Here is a 21624-nt window from a genome sequence, read left to right on the forward strand (position 1 = left end):
AACTTGTTCTGTTGAGGGCACGGGCAGGTGGGATCCCATAGGATCCCATGTCAGGGTCCTGAGAGCATCCATAGGCCTTCATGGCCATGACCAGCCTCACCTGGGGCCTCTACCTGCATCTCTGTCCATGGGCCCAGGAGACCACTGAAGCCAGGCCTGAGTTTCAGCCCTAGCTGGATCTATGCTGGAGGTGTACAGGTCTCCAGACACAGCCATAGACACAGCCCTGCCTGTCCATGGACCTTACTGATACAGAATTGCAGACTCACTTCCCAGCTTGATTCTCTATGAGATGTGCAATGGAATGGCACTGTAGCCCTCCAAGTGCCAGCCCCCAGCTGATTCACAGAGGCCTAAGGGCCTTTCTGCTGTCTTACCTCCTGTCGTTTGGTCAGGTTTTGGGAGGAGAGGAAGGCAAAGTAGGTGAGATTTCTGGGTGCCAATGACTGAAGCAGAGCCTTCACAAGTGAAATGATCTAGAGGCTATGCTAGTCCAAAACTGTTGTCTTCACCTCCTTTCTCAGAGGCCTTAAATCTTCTGCAGGAAGCTGGAAATGCTGAGATCCCTCCATCTCCCTCTCCCTTAGCAATGAAGTTGATAGTACCCAAGTCAGAGGCTTTGTTTCAATTCTGTTTCCAGCCTAAAGCACCCCATGCTCTGGAGCTATGCCAGGACACTTGCCTAAGGAAGCCACTCCTCTGGACAAGAAGGTGGATGTTCCCAGGAATCTCAGGAGGCATGGCGTACTGATGGGAGCTGTTCAGGGAGCTGGCCAAAGATCTCGTCTCCATTTCTGTAATGGTGGCCTAGATGCCAGCTTCATGTCTAAACTCTCCCTCTGGATGCTGACATTTACTGAGGAACCTGGTCTGACCTCAGAGCTGGCCCTGCTTGGAGCTGGGCATTGGACTACAGATCACCTGAGCGCCCTTCCAACCTAAATTGTCCTGTGAGCACATGATGTAGAGGCCCTCACCTCCACCTTAATCTTTTCTCCTAGGGCACATGGTCAGTGCCCAGACTCCTGGAAGAGTTGGTGGGAAAGAGCCTGCAGGGGGACTCTAGTCCAGCCTCCAGGCTGGCTGTGACTTTGTGGAGCAAAGACGACTTCCAAAGGTGGAGATCACAGCAATGCTCATCCTAGTCCATTTTATCTTTCCTATTTTCCTGCCAAGAGGCACTTTGTGGCTGTTGCCTCTTTCATTGGCCACTGCAAAAAGAGAGCTTGGATCTGTCACCTCTCCAGGTGGGTGTAAGCTCTTATTAGGTTGCCCCATGCCTCCACTTCAGCAGGCTAGAGAGGCCCAGCTCCCTCAGACTCTCCTCACACCTCCTGCTTTAGGCTCCTCACTCCATCTTGGCAGACCTCCTCTGGGCCCTCTCCAGTCTCTCCATTTTCCTTTTGAAATGCAAAGCCCACGGGCTCCTATGGCAGCCATCATGACTCGCAGGCCCTTCTCCTCAGGGCACTCCCTAGCTGGTATGGTCACTGCCCATGCTGCTGCATGCAGTTGTTCTCCAGCTTTTCCTTCCAAACCTTCAGGTTTCTGTCAGCCAAATCCTCAGATGTGTCGAGGTTGCTCTGGACTGAACCTCCAGCAGTCAAGCACTGAAAGTACATGTGCTGATGCCCATCCTGAGGCATGGTGCCTTTAACAAGACCATAACTTAAGCAGCTGCAGGACACTACTGATGATAAGAAAAGAGTACTAGTGTAATGGAGTTGCTAATCAAGGGAGAAAGCACTGTGATAACCATCTCGGAAACAACAAAGGTGGGTACAAAGTGAGGAAAGGCAGCGCCAGGGGGGAAATGGTGAAAAGGGGTTGGCTTTTTGCAGGGGCGGGGCTAAGGCTGGTTCAAGAGTAGCACTTGAGAGGTGGGAAATTAATGAAAAGGAAATGAATGGTGAAGCAAAGGAAGTGACCAGGGCTGTTTGGGGATACCTGTCAAGTAGCCCTGCATCTGAGCCACACAGCCTGGAGCAGGACAAGAAAGCTGCAGCTGCTCTGACTGTACTGACATGTGACTTTCTTCCAGGGTCACAGGAAACCTGAGAGCTTTCCTTACCGTCACCACTGCCTTCCTGAAGTAGGATTTACCCTTGGTAAGTCCATGCTGACTGCTTTTGGGCACCCTCATCTCTTTTAGGTGCCCAGAGAAGTCACCCAAGAGGACTCTAACTGATGGCAGACTCCTCACCACAGTGAGCTTGTACAGCCTGGGGTTCCCAGGGTCGCACCTTGGGCCCCTTTCAAAGATGGGTGCAACATTGCCTTGTCCTCACTCACAAGAGACCTCTGCCCATCCCAAGTCAAAAGGGAGATTCAAAAGAAATATCGATCTTCCCCTGCAACTTCATTACCACTATTTTGCCTGTGACACAGTCTATTCAGTTTCTCTAATCTTTCATATATTTGCACCTGTCCTGATACAATGGCCATTTCTGAAGTCATCTTTGCAGATGCCGACTGCCTCGGCAAAGGCCCTTGCCATTTTTCTCCAGTTTTCTCCTCCCCTTGTTCTTTGTTCATTCTGATACCTCTCACAGGTTGAGCTTCAGGGAGTAAAAGCTTACTTCTCTTTCAACACTCTAATTGTCTCCCTAGCCAGCTCTTTAATTGTCTTTATGTCTATCTTTTTGTATCCACCTACCTACCCTATGCTGCTGCTTTGAGCTTCAGGGAGTAAATTTGGCCTGTCTTTCAGTAGTCGATTTGTCTCTTTAGCCAACTTTTTAGTTATATCTCTCTTTTTGTATCTACTTATGTAAAACATTTCTCATAAGATTATCCCTGGTAGAAAGGCAACCTCATTAGAGGTAACTTGAATTGACCATACGGGTAGAGTGTGTTTTATTGTTTATGAAACATTATCATGCTTTACTTTTCTTTGCTTGCAAATAGGAAAAACGTGTGCAGCCAGTTCTCGAAGGAGAGCAGGTGGGAGATGCTGCAAAGGACCTGTAGCATCCAGCTGCAGACGTCAGGGCAGAAGTCTGATGCAAGGAACAGTGATGCAAGTCCCAGGGGGCCAATGTCAGAAATGGTGAGGTTTGGGAGGGAAGGAGCAAGGTTGTCCATACAGTGTCAGACCTCAAGGAACTGATTCTTCTACCTGTCCAGACCTTCTGAGGAGACACTCTGGATCATTATCACAGAGAGAATGCTGCTACAACCTCTTCTCTAAAAAATAAAATTAATAAAGTATTCCCTTTAAAATAAAAAATAATTATTATTAGGTGCACTTTGAAATCTTCCTCCTTAACTACACTATGAAACAGCTCCAATTAGTGATACAGAGAGAGGAGAGGTGGCCGGGCACTCAGGAAAGCCTTCTCCTTACCCAGCAGAGCACAGCACCTCCCAGTTAGCAAAAGCCCAGGGCAGTCGCTCGCAGCCCCTTTGCCCTGCAGAGGGAAGCGGCCACGTGTCAGGAGAGATGCCCCTCTGCTGTGCCAGAGCTCTGGCTGCACAGGAGGCAACTCCTGCCCTGGACCACACGGCCTTGAGGGCAGAGGCTGTGCTGGGTGGGAGACGAGAGCAGGGGTCTTGCGCAGAGGCAGGTGTCTGCATTGGAGGGGATGGCAGGGAGCTTCCCAACTTCTCCCTCCCATGGCATTTGGGGTTGGAGGTTCCTAGAGCTCTCTGCCCATGTCTCTGCTGCCTGGAGCTATCCCTGCCGGGAACTGTTGCTCTGCCCTCCAGTTTTTCCCTGTCAGGGATCACAGACCCCATCACCCACTCCTGTCTGCTCAGCTCTGACCTCAAGAAACCTCCCAGTTCCAGGCACTCTCCAGAGGTACTCCCCGCTTGCAGGCAGGAAGGAGCAGGTCAGGGAAACCCTGCTGAGGACAGCAAAGGTGATGCTGGTGCTCTCTGGAGGGAGAGGAGTGGATGCAAGCAGTTGCCTTGCCTCCTACCAGACCTCCTGATCTCTCAGGGTGGCAGCTCAGGACTCTCAGGCTCCCTCGCCAAACGCAGCAGCGCCTTTTCCCCTTTTCCTGAAACAGCAGGAAACTGAAAGCACAGCCTCAGGAAAGCTCTTTAGCTGTAAGGGATCCCCTGCCTTGCTCTTCCTCTGCAAAAGTCCCCTCTGAAATGCCCTGGGCAGCTCTGGCTGCACACCCTGCCTTCAGCCCTTCCCCCTGGTCTGACATGAGCCCCTGGGCTGGGAGGCCTCCTCACAGACCCTGGAGCCTATGAACGCTTTCGGAGACCCTTCCCGCAACGGCAGCTGCATTGCCCTGCACCAAGAGACTTACCGTGGCAAGGGCTGCAAAGTTTTCTTCCCTTGCAGCTCTCCTCTCTCCTCCCACTCCAGCCTGCCTTTAATCGCGCTCTGCCCTACTCCTTTGCCCAGAGCCCTGCTGCGCTTGGCAGAGGAGTTGCTCCTTGGCAGAGCTGTCTCTCTGCACTGCTGCCTGCTTACCAGGAGCTCCCTCCACCCCAGGAGCCTGTCTCAGCCCCGGAGGAGGGGACCTGCCCAAGACGTCACTGTCTCTGCCCCCCACCCCACTCGGCGCTCCCTCCAGGTGTCCCTGGGGCTCTCCAGGAACCTGCTTGGGAAGAGACTGAAGGAATCACCGCTGTTGCCTGTCTCACCTCTGCAGAGACGTTTCTTTGCAGCAGTGGCCTTGCTGCTCTCCGAGACACACTTAGGTCTGAGAATCCCCCTTCCTTGGCCCATCATGAGACAGGACACCCGGACACTGCCAGGGAGGCATCTCCTTTAGCCATGCTGAGGGAAGGCAATCAGCTGAGTCAGTGGAGGCATCTCATGCTGGATTTGTAGTGCTGGGGCTGGAAGGGACCTCAGCTGCCTCCCATGCCTGCCACAAACCCCCAGGAGGTGGGAATCCTCTTGCTTCAGTCGTGGCATCTGTTAAAAATAGGCACCTGCACTCCTTTCCTACAGTCCCATGGTCATGCCCCTGTCACTCCCGAAACACAGATGGGTTCTGCCCCTTTATAGCTTGATGGCATGAGGGTACACTGTGTACTGGTGTCCATTAGAGCCTTATACTCCTGCTGGTCTCCTGTGCCAGGCCATCGAATCCACACAGTCCAGTAAACCCGGTTTTCCCTTTCTTCCATCTGGCTGGAGGCCGGGCCCCCTCTAATCCTGGTCATAGCATTCATAGAATCATAGAATCGTAGAATCATAGAATGGTTTGGTGCGAAGGGACCTTTAAAGGTCATCTAGTTAAACCCCCCTGCAATGGGCAGGGACTTCTACAACTAGATCAGGTTGCTCAGAGCCCCATCTAGCCTTTCCTTGAATGTTTCCAAGGATGGGTCATCTACCACTACTCTGGGAAAACCATTCAAGTGTTTCACTCCCCTCATTGTGAAAAATTTTTCCTTGTGTTCCATCTAAATCTACCCTCCTACAGCAGCCTTCTCTTCTCCAGGCTGAACACCCCCAGCTCTTTCAGCCTTTCCTCATAGCAGAGGTGTTCCATCCCTCGGATCATTTGTGTGGCCTCCTCTGGACCCGCTCCAACAGGTCCATGTCCTTCCTCTGTGAGGACTCCAGAGCTGGACGCAGTGCTCCAGGTGGGGTCTCACCAGAGCAGAGTAGAGGGGCAGAATCCCCTCCCTTGCCCTGCTGGCCACGCTTCTTTTGATGCAGCCCAGGATACGGTTGGCTTTCTGGGCTGCGAGAGCACATTGCCAGCTCATGTCGAGCTTTTCATCTACCAGTCCCCGCAAGTCTTTCTCCTCAGGGCTGCTCTCAATCCCTTCATCCCCCAGCCTGTACTGATACTGGGGATTGCCCTGAGCCAGGGGCAGGTGTAGAGAACTGCTAATGTAAAACAACAAGATGTCTCAAACAGCCTGGTGCTAAAACCACAATGCAGAGCAACGGTCGCTAGGACCCAGGACCGGACAGTACCCTGGAGTGAGGGTGAGGGAGGGAGCCCTGTGGAGACAGGGCGGCCTTGCCTCGGCCCCATTCCCCATGGTCTGTGAAGCGTCTTATTCCCCCCCACACCCCTACTGCCTGGAGGACAGCCCTGGTATCGCTCCTCTTGGTTTGACTGGGCGCTGATGTAATCTTCCAATTAGCAAAAACTACTAACCACTTGTGCCTTGGGAAAGGAATTTGGGAGGGAGATAAAAGATAACAAACTGTGGAAAACTAACGGCTCTAACCTTGAAGAAGAGCTAACAAGCCGACAAAAGTGAACCTCTTGGCACCAAAGACTGGACAGCGGCCAGAGAAGATACAACTGCAGAAAGTAGGCGAAAGGTAAATGTGGCGAGGGGAGATCACGACCACCGACTCAATTCAGGACCGAAAAGACTTGCCCCCCCCCACCTGAAAGGAGCATGCGTGCTAATTTACATAGCAAGCGAGGCTAATTTAAATACAGTAAACCAATAGTGTACGAAATGTTAATCACTAACCAATAAGTGTAAATTTAGGCGGGTTTATACTAATCATGTAGCCTGATAAATGTGCTGTAGTTTGTGTGTGTGGTGGTGCTCGTGTGTGTACCAGTACTCGTGTTTACGTTCGTGCTCACTTCTCCTCACTCTTTTTCTTCCCTCACCGAATACCCTTGTTGGCAGGACCAATGCTGGATCCAGGACTGGTGATTCTCTTTTCTCTCTCTTTCTCTCTCTCTCTCTCACTCTTTTTCACTTTTCCTAAGGTGGTTAAGTTGTTAAAGTTGTTAAATTGAAGTCAAGTACTGCATAGCCTACCTTGATTTTCTGTAAAACCGCACAGCTGGGGTGAATATAACTGTGAGGGTTGGCGGGTATCGAATATTTGTACTCAATATTTGTCTCTATAGAAGCTTTCTATTAAAGCTGGTGTTTGTGTATGGACCTTGAGTGTTGGCCCACCTTAATCCACACCGAGAGGATTTGCGAATCTTTGTCACTCCTCCCCCCTCCTCCCTAGGTGGGACGTGACAGCAGGACCTTGCACTTGGCCTTCTTCAACCTCATGAGGTTCACACAGGCCCCCTTCTCAAGCTTGTCCAGGTCCCTCTGGATGGCATCCTGTCCCTCGGGAGTGTCACTTGCACCACTCAGCTTGGTGGCATCTCAAAACTTTCACTTGATCGCACTATTCATGTCCTTGCTAAAGACATTAAACACTACTGGTCCCAGTATGGACCCCAGAGGGACACCACTCGTGCATTGGGTATCTATCTCCAGGGGTGGTCTCCACTCCAAGGTGGGCTTTGACTAGATGATCTCCAGCACCTACAACCTCTCTTCTTCCTCTTAGATTTGACCTTGAAACTACCACAGGATTTCTGATGTCTCCATTGGAGTGGTTGTCTTCTCAGTCAACACCCAAGGTTGAGCTTGAGACCTTCTAAAGATCTAATGGCCACCTGGCACTACCTGAGGAGGACAAGCCTTGAGCCCACCCAAGGTCTGGTGAAGACCTGGGCAGAGGCTTCCCTCCAAGGAAGGCTGGATGAGGTGAGGGGAGTCTCAGCCAAGGGCTGAAGGCGCTGGCGCACAGCAAGGTGAAGGTCAAGAAGCGGGGCTGCAGCTGGGGCCAGAGGACACATGGGGCATGGCATAGTGGAGGGAAGGGAGGGAGGGGTATGGACAATGGATGCACTTAGGGGTGCCAAGGTTGCACTTAGGGGTCCAGGGGGGCCCTTAGGGGTCTGGAGGGCAGTTAGGGGTCTGTACAGGGATGAGACCCAGTCTATAAGGTTAAAGAGATCCAGTTTGTATGGGGACGGGGCCCAATCTCTACTGGGATGGGGCCAGGGGATCCAGTTTGTACTGGGATGGGGCCCAGGCTGTACTGGCAGGAGTTAAAGGGATCCAGGCTGGACTGTGACAGGACACAGCCTGTACTGGGAAGGGATCATGGGATCCATTTTGTACTAGGACGTGCCCAGTCTGTAATGGAAAAGGATAAAAGGATGCAGTTTGTACTGGGACAGGGCCCAGTCTGAGCTGGGCAATGTTAAAGGGATCCAGTTTGTTCTGGGATGAGGCCCAGTCTGTGCTGGGAAGGGGACCAAGGGATCCAGTTTATACTGGGACAGGGAAAGTCTGTGATGGGAGGCGTTAAATGGATCCAGCTTGTACTGGAAGGGGGCTCAGTCTCTACTGGCAGGGGTTAAAAGGAACCAGTTTGTACTGGGACAGGGCCCAGTCTGTACTGGCAGGTATTAAATGTGTCCAGTTTGCACTGGGAGAGGCCCCATTCTCTACTGGGAGGTGTTTGAAGGATCCACTTTGTACTGGGAGGGGGCCCAGTCTGTACTGGGAGAGGTAAAGTGACCAGGTTTGTACTGGGACAGGGCCCAGTCTGTACTGGGAGGGGTTAAAGAGAACCAGTTTGGACTCAGACAGGGTCCATTCTGTACCATGAGGGGTTAACAGGATCCAGTTTATAATGTGACAGGGCCCAGTCTTTACTGGGAGTGGTTAAATGGACCCAGGTTCTGCTTGGAGGGGGGTCAGTCTGTACTGAGAGGGTTCCAGTGTGTACTGGGACTGGTCCCAGTCTGTACTGGAAGGAGTTCAGAAAAAGAAATCTATGTAATAGCTGAAAAAGTCTTAATTTCCAGCTTTTCATGATTTTTTAAGAAATTTTGCTGATCCCCGAGGGATGCTGCTAGTATCTGGCTCCTTGGAGGACTTTGTACCACTGACAGATTTGTTCCTGATCATCCAGCCAACTTCCCACCCACCGCATCATCCACTTCTTCAGTCCAGATGTCAACAATCCACTCTAGGGAGACCACGGGAAACCACATGCAAGGACTTGCAAAAGTCCAGGTACACAGCATGCCCTTCTTTCCCCTCCCACATGGGTTCAGCAATCCTTTTCTTGTCCTTCAAGTGCAAGAGCATTTGCCCTGTCACCTTCCCAGGGGCTGAGGTGAAGCTGACCAACCTGTAACACTCCCGGTCCTCCTGGGCTGTTGCTGCCTCCATGGGTCATTGCTGGAAAGCAGGGCTGACCCTTCAGGAGCCCCTGGGGAGAGGGCACGGCTCTGCACAGCACACTCAGCCAGCACAAACCACAGCTGAAGCCTCCCAGCTGCATAACAGCCCCCCCCAGGAAAGAAAAGCACCCTTAGGTAGTTCACAAAGAATGAATGAAATGTGGCTCAGAGAAGATTCTCTGAATTTTTCTCTTTTCTCTCCTTTGGCAGTTTCCATGCCCAGAAGCAGCAGATGTCCAATGGCAGCTCCATGAACGAGTTCCTTCTCCTGGCATTGGCAGACACGCGGGAGCTGCAGCTCTTGCACTTCTGGCTCTTCCTGGCCATCTACCTGGCTGCCTTCCTGGGCAATGGCCTCATCATCACCGCTGTAGCCTGTGACCACCGCCTCCACACCCCCATGTACTTCTTTCTCCTCAACTTCTCCCTCATGGACCTGGGCTCCATCTCCACCACTCTCCCCAAAGCCATGGCCAGTTCCCTCTGAGACACCAGGGCCATCTCCTACTTGGGATGTGCTGCACAGCTCTTTTTCTTTCTCTTCTTCATTGGAGGAGAATACTTTCTTCTCACTGTTATGGCCTACGACCGCTATGTGGCCATCTGCAAACCCCTGCACTACGGGACCCTCCTGGGCAGCAGAGCTTGTGTCCACATGGCAGCAGCTGCCTGGGGCACTGCGTTTCTCTATGCTCTGCTGCACACTGCCAATACATTTTCCCTCCCCCTCTGCCGAGGCAATGTCCTGGACCAGTTCTTCTGTGAAATCCCCCAGATCCTCAAGCTCTCCTGCTCAGATGCCTACCTCAGGGAAGTTGGGCTTCTTGTGGTTAGTGCCTGTTTTGGATTTGGTTGTTTTGTTTTCCTTGTGGTGTCCTATGTGCAGATCTTCAGGGCCGTGCTGAGGATCCCCTCTGAGCAGGGACAGCACAAAGCCTTTTCCACGTGCCTCCCTCACCTGGCCGTGGTCTCCCTCTTTATCAGCACGGCAGTGTTTGCGTATCTGAAACCCCCCCTCCATTTCCTCCCCAGTTCTAAATCTGGTGGTATCATTTCTGTACTCAGTGGTGCCTCCAGCAGTGAACCCCCTCATCTACAGCATGAGGAACGAGGAGCTCAAGGATGCCCTATCTAAACTGGCCCAATGGGCGCTATCTCACAGACAATAACCTGCCTCCCTTTCTATGCACATTTCCCACAGTTTATCTTAGTCCACCAGTCTGCCTTTTCCTCTTGTGATAATCCAAAGTATAGAGAATTTTGTGGGTTTATACTACTTATCTTGAGGCTTGATCTTATTGTGTCTGACCCTTGTACCATACTGTATCAGATGTGGCCTGTCAGATAGCAGCTCTTCAGTAAAATGGGATCTCCCAGGTCCAGTGCCTGAAGGCCGGGCTCTTCCTCCAAAGGTATTTCCAAGATAATATCCAAGGAATTTGTCTTTTAAGCTGTCTGTTCTCCTCGTGTTCTCAATGTTTTAGGAGTTAAAGGTCATGTTACTATTTCATTCCACTGAGCCAAATGCTCTGGATTTAAAAGCTCTCTTTTTGGTGTCCAATGGGAGAGGAGATGGCCCATGAGCTCCCATTATCTCCTCAGGTTTCTTCATGTATGACAGGAGTGATGGCATATACCAGACTCTCTGGAAATGAGTTTGGAGGGGTGAGGAGAGGAGAGGATGGGGACTCACCATGTGCCCTGGGGTTGGAATGAATGGAGGCTCAGAAGGTGAAATACCCTCAATGGTGAAGTCCCGAAAAGTAAAGCACTAAATAAATGTATCCATGAACAAGGTCTCTGCAATGCCATGGGAGTCAGTGGAGACCCAGGAGGAACAGGGAGGGGAGCCTGGAGAGATGCAGGAGCTGCCTGAGGAGGCCCAGGGCCAGGACTGTCACATTGTCCTGGGCAGTGGGGCTGATGGAGGCAGAGAAGGGGGCAAATGCAATCAGGTATGGGCATCACCTACAACATGTATTCAGGAGATCCAGAGTGTTCCTGGCCCCTATTTACTCATGCCCTTGGGGCCAGCACCATCCCTGGAGCTCATGATGAGCCTGAACTGAGCCTCTCTGCACTCTGAACAGTGCTTCTCTGCCCCCCCGGAGCTGCTGTGCCCTTCAGAGGGGCTGGGGCTGTGGGGTGAGTGCCCAGAGCTCTGCAGCACCCTGCGGTGGGCACTGCCGTGGGGCCAGCCCAGGCTGGGCTGCTCTGCTGGGCTGGGGAGAGGGCAGGGGAGGTGGGGAGAGCTGGGGAGGGGCTGGGCTGAGCTGGGAAGTGCCTGGGAGAGGAAAGCCCCAGTGTAGAGCTAAGTGTGCAGGGTGGGGGCACACAGCACTGCTCACAGTGCAGAGTCAGGCATCGTGGTGAAGGAAGCAAGGCACCAAAGGTGCATAAGTAAGAAGCCCAGTCCTTGCCATGTCCCCTGGCCACCTCGGGAAAGCTGCCCTGGGAAAACTGTCCCAGATCAGTGCCACACACCGGCCATTTCCATCTCTGGCCATACACCCCAACCCTGAGAAGTGATCTTTGCTGCATGGTCACTTCCCTCCTCCTCCGGGGCTCTGTGATATATCCAACTCCACCACCGGGATTAAGAAAAAGGGAACCAGTTTCTTAGAGACACTTATTACACACCAAGTCCCAGAGCTCTTGCCACAGCTGGTCTCTCTCAGCCAAGCCAGTTCTCAGACAGCTCCAGCTAGATCAGGTGCCCATGACCTTGTCTCAACAAATGTTGAAAAATCCACTGATTAACATCCCACCAACTGGCTTGCATCCTTGCTCCAGTGTTTCACTCTGAGGGATTTCGCTAAAACCCAGCTCTCTCAGCCTCTCCTTGTCCATAATGTGCTCCAGGCCCCAACCAGTCTATCCTAGGCACAGGATCTGGCCTTTGTCCTCCTTCTATTTCATGAAGGTCCCCACAGGACAGTCCTCCTGCCTCTCAGGTTTCCCCTGAAAGGCATCCCTAAGGCACAGGAATGGTCCTCCCATGCTAGTAACATTGAAAAATGTGGTGAGAGTTGCCTCCTCCAGGTCATGGGTACAGGTGTTAAACTGTGCAGGGCTCAGGAGAGTCCCCTGTGCCACTTCACCAAACCCCAGTATGGCCCCTGGCCTCCAGGTAGAGTCTGGCCCCTTCACCACTGCTCTCTCAGCCTCATCATCCAAGCGGTGTTTTGCCCATCTGTTTGTCTGTCCATCCAGACTGTAATGGCCTAACTTGGGTACAAGAACATTGAGGGAGACCTTGCCAAAAGGCTTGCTGAAGTGGAGGTAAATGACATCACCTGATGTCCCCTCATGCACAAAGGAAGCTACTTCCTCATGAAGGCAACCAGGTTGGTGAGGCATGATTCACCCTTGGGAAGTGCATGACGATGCTCTTCTCTTTTGGGTGCCCAGGAATGTCACCCAAGAGCACCCATTCAATGGCCCAGTCCTCACCAAAGTGAGCTTGTACAGCCTGGGATTCCCTGGCTTGTACTTCTGGCCTCTTTCAAAGATGGGTGCACCATTTGCTTGTCCTCACTCACAAGAGACCTCTACCAATCCCATGACCTTTCAGAAGGGATATTCAAAAGAAATACTGATCTTCACCTGTACCTTCTTCATCACTCCTCTGCCTGTTAGATGGTGTCTTTAGTTTCTCTAATCTCTCAAACAGTTTCACCTGTCCCCATACAATGACCATTTCTAACGCCATCTTTGCAGATGCAGACTGTCTAGACAAAGGCCAGTTCCATTAGTCTCTAATTTTCTCCTCCATTATTCTTTGTTCATTCGATAAGTCTCACCTACCCAGCTGCTGCTTTGAGCTTCACAGAGTTCAAAGCTTGCCTGTCTTTCAGTAGTCGAATTGTCTCTTTAGCCAACACTTGAGTTGTTTTCAAATCTATCTGTTTGTACCTATCTATCTAAAACATTTCTCATAAGATTATCCCTTGTAGAAAGGCAACCTCATTAGAGACAGCTTGTACTTAGCCTGTGGTTACAGAGTGTGTTTTATTGTTTGTGAAAACTGATCATGTTTTGCTTTGCTTTGCTTGCAAATAGGAAAAATCCTTATGTGGCCTGTGTGCAGCCAGTTGCGATGGATGCCCTCGACCTCTTAACCAAACGAGCAGTAGTTTGGTACAGGCTTCAGAAGAGGTAAAGGCGTGAGCCGTAGCCAGGCCATGAACTCCTCTAGTTTCTATCTGTTCTCTGAAAACCCTGTCCTGGTTTCAGCTGGGATAGAGTTAATTTTCTTCTTAGTAGCTGGTAGAGTGCTGTGTTTTGGATTTAGGATGAGAATAATGTTGATAAGACACTGATGTTTTGGTTCTTGCTGAGTAGAGTTTACACTAGTCAAGGACTTTTTAGCTTCTTGTGCTCTGCCAGGTGCATAAGAAGCTGGGAGGGAGCATAGCTAGGACAGCTGACCCAGACTGGCCAAAGGGCTATTCCATACCATATGACGTCATGCTCAGTATATAAGCTGGGGGAAGAAGAAGGAAGGGGGGGACGTTCGGAGTGATGGCGTTTGTCTTCCCAAGTAACCGTTACGCGTGATGGAGCCCTGCTTTCCTGGGGATGGCTGAACACCTGCCTGCCGCTGGGAAGTAGCGAATGAATTCCTTGCTTTGCTTTGCTTGTGCGCGCAGCTTTTGCTTTACCTATTAAACTGTCTTTATCTCAACCCATGAGTTTTCTCACTTTTACTCTTCCGATTCTCTCCCCCATCCCACCTTGGGGGAGTGAGCGAGCGGCTGTGTGGTGCTTAGTTGCTGGCTGGGGTTAAACCACGACAGTCCTTTTTGGCGCCCAACGTGGGGCTCGAAGGGTTCGAGATAATGACAGATTTAATTGGAATGTGCTAGATTGAATTTATAGCTGTTACTGCTGTGTAGGTATTAATCAGCAGGCTTCTGTACTTGCCATGGGGCTTGCTTGCCTTACTGTATATTAGAGTATAGTGCTCGTTAGTGGCTGCTTTTTGCTTTTGCTACTTGCTGAACTGCTTATCATCTTACTGTGCTGTGCCTGGGAACATTTTGATAACAACAACGGCCATGCCCTGGGCTGGCAGATGGCCAGGGCATCGCTGCTGTTTCTGCACTGCTGTACTGGACAGGCTGGAACTCCAGTGTGAACTCGAGTCAAAGGGACTGTGACCTGTGGATGAGTCCATGTGGGAGCAGGACACCCCAAAGCGCCTGTGGACGTGGATAAGCCCATACCAGAGCAGGTATGTCTCGAAGAGTCTGTGGCCATGGTTATGTCTGTGCCACAGCAGGTATACCTCTGAAGGGATTGTGGCCCAAGGATAAGTCCACGCTGGAGAGGGTACACCTCGAAGCATCTGTGGCTGTGGATAAGTCCGTGCTGCAGCAGGTAAACCTTGAAGCATCAGTGGCTGTGCATGAGGTCATGCTGGAGCACCTCAAAGCGTGTGGCCATGGGTAAGGCCATGGTGGAGCAAGTTTACTTCTGAAGAGAATGTGGCTGCGGGTAAGGCCATGGTGGAGCAAGTTTACTTCTGAAGAGACTGTGGCTGCGGGCAAGGCCACGCTGGAGCAGGTATATCTCTGAAAGCATTGTGGCCCATGGAGAAGGTCATGTGGGAACAGGTGCACCTCTAAGTGACTGTGGCTGTGGATAAATCCATGCCACAGCAGGTATACCCCTGGAGAGACTGTGGCTCATAGACAAGGCTCCGCTTGGAGCAGGTAAACCGCTAAGGGACTACAGTCTGTGGATAAGTCCAAGCCGAAGCAGGGGCAAGGGGAGGAGTCCATTGCAGTGTTAAACCCAATGGTCTGGTCCAAAGGGGCCAGGGGTGGAGATTGTAATGGAAATACCTTTAAATTGTTGTAACCCATGATCTGAGTTGCATGTTATAGGAATTACCATAGCAGGAACCACCTGAACAAATGGAGGAGAAGCCTTACAAGAAGCAGTGCAAGTGCAGCAGTGACCCGACCTGAGCTGGCTTTGGTGCCCAGTAACTCCACGCAACACACCACCTCTCCTGTCCTGAGTGATCACCATCACCGATGGAGCCCAAAGTCACGGACTAAATGAACTCAATGGACATTATGTGGACATTTGTGGATGTTTATGGACATTTTACAGACATTTTACAGGAGTGGTCCATAGAATAAGTGGGGTGGTGGTTAATGAGGATGTATTGGATAATGTGGGACCTGAGCATGACGTAAATGGTATGGAATAAGGGGTGGATACTGTCCTGGTTTCAGCTGGGATAGAGTTAATTTTCTTCTTAGTAGCTGGTAGAGTGCTGTGTTTTGGATTTAGGATGAGAATAATGTTGATAAGACACTGATGTTTTGGTTCTTGCTGAGTAGAGTTTGCACTAGTCAAGGACTTTTTAGCTTCTTGTGCTCTGCCAGGTGCATAAGAAGCTGGGAGGGAGCATAGCTAGGACAGCTGACCCAGACTGGCCAAAGGGCTATTCCATACCATATGACGTCATGCTCAGTATATAAGCTGGGGGAAGAAGAAGGAAGGGGGGGACGTTCGGAGTGATGGCGTTTGTCTTCCCAAGTAACCGTTACGCGTGATGGAGCCCTGCTTTCCTGGGGATGGCTGAACACCTGCCTGCCGCTGGGAAGTAGCGAATGAATTCCTTGCTTTGCTTTGCTTGTGCGCGCAGCTTTTGCTTTACCTATTAAACTGTCTTTATCTCAACCCATGAGTTTTCTCACTTTTACTCTTCCGATTCTCTCCCCCATCCCACCGGGGGGGAGTGAGCGAGCGGCTGTGTGGTGCTTAGTTGCTGGCTGGGGTTAAACCACGACAACCCACAAAGGAGCCGAGGGGTACATGATGTCTATGAGCTTGGAACACCAATCATGCGACTGACACGGGAATAGTGGGTGGCTATTCCAAGACTCAATTATCAAGGAACAAAGAAACTCGGGGGTACAAGGAGCCTCCTGCATACCTTTCCTATCGCATGTAATTTGACCGCAAGCCAACCACTTTATCCTATAAATACAACAGCCTCAGTGAGCCTTCTTTGAGCTCTCCCTGCTAGGCAGCGTGGGTGCCTGGCGGTGATCCCCCCTTGAGCTGGGACACCTCTCAAGGCTGCTCCTCAAGGCAGAGAGACCTTTTAACAACGACAGATCTTTGGTAGGAGACTGATATCGTGCAGAACGTTGTAGCATGGTAACTTTGATTTTGTCTTGGCAACTTTGATTGCATGCTGAATTGACAAATTTTGCCTATATAATCTCTTAGACATAAATCGTTGTCCAAGTCTGAGACTAAGATTGGACCTAGCCACACCTAAGCTCCATCAGGAGTTTAGAAAGCAAGGAGGTCTACTCTGAACCTTGTGACTCAACGGGAGGGTCCTCCTTACCCTTTTGTATCCCTGGTCTCCCCGTGAATCATGTGAACTTGAGTGTAACTCAATTTTCCTTTGTATGTTTCTTCCATGCAGTAATTAATAGAGTAAACATCATCATCTAACTTATTGAACCTTGAGCAACCACTCTTAAACTTTGTTAAATTCCATCGAATTCATTGAACTCTGTCAAAATTATTATTCTACCTGAATAAAACTTATGCCATAGGAGCCAGTGGGGTTCCCATTTTGAAAGGAAGATGGAGAAACCGGAGAAGGTCCAGAGGAAGTCGGTCATGATGGGCTTTGGGGCCTAAAGCACATGAGCTGTGTGGAGAGGTGGAGGCACCTGGGCCTCTTTAGTCTGCTGAAGGAGAGGCACAGGGCAGTCTAGAAGCAGGTGACACCGACCTGGAGAAGTGGTGGAGCCAAACTCTTCTGCGGTGTCAGATGGTATGGCAGAGGCAACAGCCACCAAGTTCCTCCCGGGAGCTTCACACTGGGCCTTAGGAAACCCTGACAAGGCAGGTGGTGCTGCCCTGCAGCAGGACGTCCAGAGAGGATCGTTCATTTCCATGTTTGGAGGGTTTCAGGTTTCAGCTCCACAAAGCCACAGCCAGCTTGACCCTGGGGTTGGTGATACCCCACCCTTTGGTGGGAGGCCACCATTGCAGACATGGAGACAAGGCACCTGACCAGCTCCTTGAACCCAGGAATCGGTATGCCATGCCACCTGAGACTCCTGGGAACAGCTACGCTTTTGTCCACAGAAGCGTGATTCCTCTTCATGTGTCCTGGCCAATCTCCTGACCCATGCGGTGCTTTAGGCTCTGAAGACAATCAAAACCAACTTGATGACTAGGTTAGTCTCATTTTACATGCTGACAGGCAGGGCAGATGCAGGGAGCTCAGAGCTTCCAGGCTCCCTGCTGCACAGTTAGGACTTCAGAGACTGGAAAGGCAGGTAACGGTGTCGTGGCGGTGTGCTCCACACCAAGGTTTTGCCTTCCTTTGTGCCTTTTCACTAACCTGGGATCTGTCCCTTGGCCACCTTTGGCTAAAAAGAGAACAACTCCCCTATTCCACCTCCCTGTCCTGATGAAAACTGTGAGAAACAGATGGAGCAGAGATGATTTAAGGGCAATTCTGTCTAAGAGCTGTAAGCATTAAATAATAACAGAGAGTTAGCAGTGAGAGAAAAAGCACTGTTCTAAGAATTGCATGCCAGAGGCTAATCACGGAGAACTTGTAGCTATTTTGTCAAGTAAAGATGAAATGGAAGAGCTTCAGTTCATCATCGCGAATACGAAGGAGTTCCCTTACAGCACTGTCCTGTTACTGCCATTAGGGACAGTACCACTAATTCCAAAACATCCTTGAGAGCTTCTTTATTTTTCCTCGTCTCCAAAGCTCAGGCTGCTCAGACCTGGAAAGTACTACCTCAACTCTCTGCAAACCAAGTCTCTCCAGCCTTCTCTCCTCCACACTCTTTTACCCCAGGACACTTCTCCCCATCACGTCAGCACACTGCCTGGTCTCTATTTTTGATCTGGGCGAAGCCAGGGTACTGCCTCGGTAAGCCTTCCCTACAGAAGTCCTCTCTCCCTGCTGATCCCACTTGTGTCACCGGACGCTAGGTACAGCTCCATTTTCCTGCTGCAGAGCTCCATGGCATGGACAGTTTTCCTGTTTCTTTCATGAGAAAAGGTGACAAGCAGGAGAGACTCCGTGCCAGGGAGTCCCAGCCTTGGGTGTTGCTCACCTGGTTCTTACTGGCATCTCTGTTGGTGTACCTGGTACTTTTCTGTGGCTACTCTTTCTGCACAGAAGATCTTAAAAAGACAAAGATTTCATAGCAGATGGTCGTAAAAGCCCTGTTATAGACAACAAAGTTTGCCATGGGCTCTGGCGGGAGCCAGGAAGATAGTTAACAAGCACCAGGAAGATCCAGGAAGCTTAAGGCCACTTCTGAAGAGTGAGTGGCTGTAAGCAACACTGACTGGCTGTGCGTAGGTCTCAGAGAGAGGGTCGAGGGTCGTCAGTAGGAAACAAGGAGGTGGCTGATGGCTTTATCCTTTATCCTTAAGCATATCTGAGCCCAGAAATGGAAAGCAACTGATGTGTGTGGATGGGGAAGAGGAGGAGGTTTGTCCTGGGAAGATGTCAGGAGGGAAGACCCCTCTTCTGCAAATCAGGGATGACAGACATTTCCATGTGATGTGCATCCCCTAGGAGAAGGGGAACGCTCGCTGCTGAGGATGGCTGTGCTCAGTCATGCACCATGAGTTGACCATGCTCCCTTTACCTCCTTCACTTCCCACACTTGGATGGACCTCAGGAAACATCGATGAGCGTGGAGGATGCACAGACCTCCTGGGCTGAGGTCCTGCCACTGCAGGGGAAGAGGGAAGGGTTTGTGAGACACATGGTAGTGCAGGGAGAGAGCAGAGCATGTGAGGATTCAAGCAAGTCTGGGGCTAGGACATCTTGGGTGCTAGAGGAACGTGAACAGGGCTTTGAAAGAAGCCAGATGGGTTGTGGGGAACTCAGAGACATTGGCAAATCCTCAGAAAACCACACCTTTGTGTTTGAAGAACAGTGAGGACACAGAGTTATCAGTAAGCCTTGGGATATCATGGGGGCAGAGTGAGCTGGGGAAGCAGGGGTGGTGGTTAAAATCTGCAGAGAAACGGGCACAGACAGAGGAGAGTGTAGGACAGCCTGTGGTGGGGAAAGCCAAGGGCTTTGGTAGGGCTGGGACCCAGAACTGAGGTCCTTGTTCTCTTGGCTAGGGCTGCTGGCTCTTGGGCTGAGGCCTATGTGAGGACACCAGTTCCTTGCAGCCCCCATACTTTGTTGCCTCCTCACCCCTGAGAGAGCCTGGGAGGTGTCTTAGCACTGACCAGCACTCAGCATCACAAACCCTCACATCTCTCTGCCCCTAGCAAGAGCCCTGAGACACCCAGGAAGGAAAGGATCCCCATTCCTAGGGTCCTGGGGTCAGGGCTTGGCCATCCTCCTTAATGAAACACGTCAAGGGCTTTCACAGCCCCCTCCACTTGGCTTTCTGCATGTGCCACTCTCACTAGTTACCATGCTGTCATGCGCAGGTGTTGCAGGCTGTGAGGAGGGTCCAGTCTGAACATGACGTCATTCACAATTGAACTTGGAACCTAGCATGTTTCAGGCCTAAGAGGCAGTATCACACCACGAGGAGAGGCTGGCTCTGGGGATGCCATGCTTGGTGCTAACCCGCATGCAGAGAGGGAATTCATGACTGCAAGAATCGCGGTAGCTATCATCAGAGACAACAGAATCACCGAACCATTCAGGTTGGAAGGGACCTTGGGAGGTCTTTAGACTAACCTCCTGCTCACATTGGGATGAGCAATGAATTCCCATTAACTTCCTAAGGGCTTTTGTCCAAGAGTGTCCTGAAAATGTCTAAGATCTTTGGTGGACTCGTAGAGACCCTCTGAGGAAGCTGAGGGTGCCTTTTGCTGCCAGGTAAGGACGGCTACAGGATTCCTTGACTCCAACAAGCTGCTACTAACCTCGAGCATCTTCTAACGAACACTGTCCACTGTCCTTCATCAAAAGGTGCAGTGTTGAGAGGCTGCTAAAGTTTTTCCAAACCTTGGACTGTTACCCCGTGCTGCTCTTCCCTGTAGGCACCAATGACACAGCCAAACCTGCAAAGGATTGAGTGTGACTGCATGGCTCTGGGGATGACGGGCATGGTGGCACAGGCAGTGTTCTCCTCAGTCCTGCTGGTGAGGGGGAGAGGCTTGGGGACTGGACAGATCCTGTGGGTCAGCAATTGGTTGCACAGCTAGTACCAGCAACAGGGGTTTAGTTTCTATGACCAGGAGACCCTCTCTGAGGACCACTGACTGCTGTCAGTGGTGTCTACGCTGTTCCTGAGGCTGTTTGGCAGAGGTGAAGCTGATCTCCAGCAAGAACAAGGTGCTGCTGACAGGCACACTGTGAACATTGCTGCTCTGTTCCTTGCCTGTATCATCAAGGGGGTGAGTAAAGGGTGGCGGAGAGAAAAACCAGCAGCTTGAGAGTGTAGGCACACGAGTGCAGACCCCAGTGTGATGTGCTTCCTATTCCTGCACTGTCCTGCATCTACTGGCTAGAGCAGGGACGGACCTTGCTGCAGGGCAGTGGTGGCAATCGGTGGCTTGCACAAAGGCAGTGCTGTCTGGGCTGTGTGTCACACACAGGCTTTGAAGGGGGGCAGCTTTCCTGTGCAGGACCAGTGCTGTCCCTGCCAGCTGCACGCAGCTGTCTGTGAAAGCCTTGGCACCTCACATAACACTACAGGCCTTTCTTTGGCCATTACATTGAGTAACTGTCCTGAAATCTGTTAGGCCATGTGGGGATGAAACGAGACAGCTCTCATGATAGTCAGGAGAGATCTGGGAAGTACAGCTGATGGAGATCAGAAAGCGAGAGACTTAGCTCTCCCTGTGGTCCATGAGTCCATTTGATCAGCTGAATCCCTGTGTAGGCTGCCCAGAAAATAACAACTAGAGAAAGATTCTCTTGTCCTAAACGTGTGCATCTGCTGTCATCTCAGTTGTCCAAAGGAAATCATCCTCCTGCTCAGAAATGATGCCCCAGATACCACCCTGTCTCTCAGAGCAGATACATTAGAACATGTAGTTACCTCCATGTCTCTTGGACCAGCTCTGGCACCTCAAATGTCACCAGGTGTTTGCATCTGAACACCTCACTCCTGGGCTTCATCTCCAGTAATTAGCATGGGAGCTGCCTGCAGGCAGCGAGGGGAGAGGAGTGAGACAGAGAGAGGTGTTAAAGGCAGTCAGCAGTGGGAGGATGCTGAGAGCTCACTAAGGGAGAAATCCTCACAGCCCTTGACACGGTAAGTCTCTGGCTGCAGGAATCTCCTGAAGCTGGTACATCCCACAGTTGACAGGATCTGTCAGGATGACTCTCACAGTATCCCTGTTGGAGAGGAGAGGAACATGCTCCAGAGCAGGGCTTCCCTGCTGCACGGTCAGAGGGACAGGGCACGATCGCTGCCTTCTCCTGGGGACAACTGCAGGGGTGTGAAGCTGGGTGTGCCCAGGGCCGTCCTTCCGAGCAGGGTCTGTGTGCTGGGGCTGTGTGCTGGGGCAGGGACTCTGCCGCCTGCCAGGGTCAGCACTCAGCCTGCCCGGGGAGCTGCCCACAATGCTGCAGGGAGAAGCTGTGAGTGGAAGGCAACCTCTGGCAGGGCAGGACAGGATCCTTCTTCTGCAGAGAGGGTGCTGCGTGGGTCAGGGCCGCTCACAGCTCCAGATCACCACT

The 21624-nt window shown here is 51.4% G+C and overlaps 1 pseudogene across 1 annotated transcript; it reads left to right on the forward strand.

Annotated features, from left to right (window-relative positions):
• The first annotated feature begins 9174 nt into the window (after positions 1 to 9174).
• LOC309603200 (olfactory receptor 14C36-like) lies at positions 9175 to 10111 on the forward strand (annotated as a pseudogene). The gene has a single exon. The product of its transcript is annotated as an olfactory receptor 14C36-like (transcript).
• Positions 10112 to 21624: the final 11513 nt, after the last annotated feature.

Source organism: Platalea leucorodia (genome assembly GCF_965183815.1).
Source record: "Platalea leucorodia genome assembly, contig: HAP1_HAP1_SCAFFOLD_24, whole genome shotgun sequence".
Taxonomy (NCBI): Eukaryota; Metazoa; Chordata; class Aves; order Pelecaniformes; family Threskiornithidae; genus Platalea; species Platalea leucorodia.